Genomic DNA, 4,521 nt, shown 5'->3' on the forward strand with positions numbered 1-4,521 from the left:
TTTAACATAGAGAAAACGAAAACAGAGAATGTAAGAACAAGGAATGAGTCCACCTTAGTGATGGTGGCGTTTCCTTCTTGAGGAACCAATGATGTCCTTGAGCTCTTCTATGTCTCTTCCTTGTCTTTGTTGCTCCTCCCTCATTGCTTTTTGATCTTCTCTAATTTCATGAAGGATGATGGAGTGCTCTTGATGTTCCACCCTTAGTTGTCCCATGTTGGAACTTAATTCTCCTAGGGAGGTGCTGATTTGCTCCCAATAGTTTTGTGGAGGAAAATGCATTTGAGGCATCTCCGGGATCTCATGGTGATGAGATTCATGCGCCTCTTGAGCTCCATGAATGGGCTCTCTTGCTTGCTCCATCTTTTTCTTAGTGATGGGCTTCTCTTCCTCAATGTGAATGTCTCCTTCTATGAAAGCTCCAGCTGAGTAACATAGATGGCAAATAAGATGAGGAAAAGCTAGGCTTGCCCCAGGGGAGGGCTTTTCGGCTATTTTGTAGAGTTCAAGGGAGATGACTTCATGAACTTCTACTTCCTCTCCAATCATGATGCTATGAATCATGATGGCCTGATCCACAGTAACTTCAGATCGGTTGCCAGTGGGGATGATGGAGCGTTGGATGAACTCCAACCATCCACTAGCTACAGGCTTGAGGTCCAGTCTTCTTAATTGAACCGGCTTGCCTTTGGAGTCAATCTTTCATTGAGCTCCTTCCACACATATGTCCATGAGGACTTGGTCCAACCTTTGATTAAAGTTGGCCCTTCTAGTGTAGGGGCGTGCATCTCCTTGCATTATAGGCAAGTTAAACGCCAACCTCACATTTTCCGGACTAAAATCTAAGCATTCCCCCGGACCATGGTGAGATAATTCTTTGGGTTCGGGTTCTTACTTTGATCATGGTTCCTAGTGATCCATGCATTGGCATAGAACTCTTGAACCATTAGGATGCCGACTTGTTGGATGGGGTTTGTTAGAACTTCCCAACCTCTTCTTTGGATTTCATGTCGGATCTCTGGATACTCATTTCTTTTGAGCTTGAAAGGGACCTCGGGGATCACCTTCTTCTTGGCCACAACATCATAGAAGTGGTCTTGATGAGCTTTGGAGATGAATCTTTCCATCTTCCATGACTCGGAGGTGGAAGCTTTTGTCTTCCCTTTCCCTTTTCTAGAGGATTCTCCGGTCTTAGGTGCCATCAATGGTAATGAAAAAATAAAAAGCTTATGCTTTTACCACACCAAACATAGAATTTTGCTAGCCCTCAAGCAAGAGAAGAAAAAATAGATGAAGAAGAAGAAGAAATGGAGGCGAGGGAGAAGGGGTTGTGTTTCGGCCAAGAAGAGAAGAGAGGGTTGTGTTGTGTGAAAATGAAGAAGAATGGAGGACTTTATATAGTGGGGGGAGAGGGTGTTAGGTTCGGCCATTTAGGGTGGGTTGGGTGGGAAATTGATTTTGAATTTTGAAGGTAGGTGGAGTTTATGAGGTAGGTTTATGGGGAAGAGTGGATGGATGTGAGTGGTGAAGTGGTGATAGGGAAGAGAGATTGAGGTGATTGGTGAAGGGTTTTGGGGAAGAATGTTTATGGGATTGTGTGAAAGAGGGGTGAGAGAAAGTGAGTGGAGGTAGGTGGGAATCCTGTGGGATCCACAGATCTTGAGGTGATCCTGTGGGGTCCACAGATCCTGAGGTGTTCAAGGATTTACACCCTTGCACCAAATTAGGCATGCAAAATGCCCTTGCACACAATTCTAGGCGTTCAGTGCCAGATTGGTGCTTTTTCTGGGCGTTCAGCGCCAGCACTTCTTCAGGGTGCATTTCTGGCGTTCAAACGCCCAGATGCTGCCCATTTCTGGCATTCAGCACCAGAACCATGCTCTATTCTGGCGTTGAACGCCCAAAACATGCTTCTTACTGGCGTTTAAACGCCAGTAAGGTCTTCCTCCAGGGTGTGATTTTTCTTCTGCTGTTTTTGATTCCGTTTTTAATTTTTATATTTATTTTGTGACTCCACATGATCATGAACCTATAAAGAAATATAACTAAGAAAAATATAGTTAGATAAATAAAAATTAGGTTGCCTCCCAACAAGCGCTTCTATAATGTCAATAGCTTGACAGTGGGCTCTCATGGAGCCTCACAGATGTTCAGAGCATTGTTGAGACTCTCCAACACCAAACTTAGAGTTTGGATATGGGAGTTCAACACCAAACTTAGAGTTTGGTTGTGGCCTCCCGACACCAAACTTAGAGTTTGACTGTGGGGGCTCTGGTTGACTCTGTTTTGAGAGAAGCTTTTTATGCTTCCTCTCCATGTTTACAGAATGATGACCTTGAGTTGTAAACACAAGGGAGTCCCCATTCAATTGAAGGACTAATTCACCTCTGTCAACATCAATCACAGCTCATGCTGTGGCTAGGAAGGGTCTTCCAAGGATGATGAATTCATCCTCATCTTTCCCAGTATCTAGGACTATGAAATCAGCAGGGATGTAAAGGCCTTCAACCTTTACTAACACGTCCTCTACTTGTCCATAAGCCTGTTTTCTTGAATTGTCTGCCATCTCTAATGAGATTTTAGCAGCTTGCACCCCAAAGATTCCCAGTTTCTCTATTACAGAAAGGGGGCATGAGGTTTATTCCTGAACCAAGGTCACACAGAACCTTAAAGATCATGGTGCCTATGGTACAAGGTATTAAGAACTTTCCAGGATCCTGTTTCTTCTGAGGCAATGTCAGTTGATCCAGATCACTTAGTTCATTGGTGAACAAGGGAGGTTCATCTTCCCAAGTCTCAATACCAAATAATTTGGCATTCAGTTTCATGATTGCACCAAGGTACTTGGTAACTTGCTCTTCAGTAACATCCTCATTCTCTTCAGAAGAAGAATACTCATCAGAGCTCATGAAGGGCATAAGGAGGTTTAATGGAATCTCTATGGTCTCTAGATGAGTCTCAAATTCCTTTGGTTCCTCAGAGGGGAGCTCCTTATTGATCACTGGACGTCCCAGGAGGTCTTCCTCCTTGGGATTCACGTCCTCTCCCTCCCTTACTGGTTCGGCCATGGCAATTAATTCAATGGCCTTGCACTCTCCTTTTGGATTTTCTTCTGTATTGCTTGGGAGAGTACTAGGAGGGATTTCAGTGATCCTTTTACTCAGCTGGCCGACTTGTGCTTCCAAATTTCTAATGGAAGACCTTGTTTCATTCATGAAACTTACAGTGGCCTTGGACAAATCAGAGACTAAGTTTGCTAAATTAGAGGTATTTTGTTCAGAGTTCTCTGTCTGTTACTGAGCGGATGATGGAAAAGGTTTACTATTGGTAAACCTGTATCTTCCACCATTATTAAAGCCTTGTTGAGGCTTTTGTTGATCCTTCCATGAGAGATTTGGATGATTTCTCCATGATGGATTATAGGTGTTTCCATAAGGTTCACCTAAGTAATTCACCTCTGCTATTGCAGGGTTCTCAGGATCATAAGCTTCTTCTTCAGAAGATGCCTCTTGAGTACTGTTGGATGCAGCTTGCATTCCATTCAGACTCTGAGAAATCATATTGACTTGCTGAGTTAATATTTTATTCTGAGCCAATATGGCATTCAGAGTACCAATTTCAAGAACTCCCTTCTTCATAGGCGTCCCATTACTCACAGGATTCCTCTTAAAAGTGTACATGAACTGGTTATTAGCAACCATGTCAATGAGTTCTTGAGCTTCTGTAGGCATTTTCTATAGGTGAATGGATCCACCTACAGAAGTATCCAATGACATCTTTGATAGCTCAGATAAACCATCATAGAATATATCCAGGATGGTCCATTCTGAAAGCATGTCAGAAGGACACTTTTTGGTCAGTTGCTTGTATCTCTCCCAAGCTTCATAGAGGGATTCACCTTCCTTCTGTCTGAAGGTTTGAACATCCACTCTAAGCTTGCTCAGCTTTTGAGGAGGAAAGAACTTGGCTAAGAAAGCCGTGACTAGCTTGTCCCAAGAGTTCAGGCTATCTGTGGGTTGAGAATCCAACCACACTCTAGCTCTGTCTCTTACAGCAAAAGGGAAAAGCATGAGCCTGTAGACTTCAGGATCTACTCCATTAGTCTTAACAGTATCACATATCTGTAAGAATTCAGTTAAGAACTGAAAAGGATCTTCAGATGGAAGTCCATGAAACTTGCAGTTCTGCTGCATCAGAGAAACTAATTGAGGTTTCAGCTCAAAGTTGTTTGCTCCAATGGCAGGAATGGAGATGCTTCTTCCATGTAAATTGGAATTAGGTGCAGTAAAGTCACCAAGCATTCTCCTTGCATTATTGTTGTTGGGTTCGGCTGCCATCTCCTTTACTTGTTCGAAATTTTCAATAAGGTTGTCTCTGGATTGTTGTAATTTAGCTTCTCTTAGTTTCCTCTTCAGAGTCCTTTCAGGTTCTAGATCAGCTTCAACAAGAATGCCTTTTTCCTTGTTCCTGCTCATAAGAAAGAGAAGAGAACAAGAAAAGAAGAGGAATCCTCTATGTCAC

At 43.0% G+C, this 4,521-nt stretch overlaps 1 non-coding gene across 1 annotated transcript; it reads left to right on the plus strand.

Annotated features, from left to right (window-relative positions):
• The first annotated feature begins 3,830 nt into the window (after positions 1 to 3,830).
• Positions 3,831 to 3,938, plus strand: LOC148579950 (small nucleolar RNA R71). The gene has a single exon (XR_015895710.1). It is a non-coding gene; the product is annotated as a small nucleolar RNA R71 (small nucleolar RNA).
• The last annotated feature ends 583 nt before the right edge of the window (positions 3,939 to 4,521 follow it).

The sequence above is a fragment of the Arachis ipaensis genome, chromosome B10, assembly GCF_059453495.1.
Source record: "Arachis ipaensis isolate K30076 ecotype BB chromosome B10, ASM5945349v1, whole genome shotgun sequence".
In the NCBI taxonomy this organism is placed as follows: domain Eukaryota; kingdom Viridiplantae; phylum Streptophyta; class Magnoliopsida; order Fabales; family Fabaceae; genus Arachis; species Arachis ipaensis.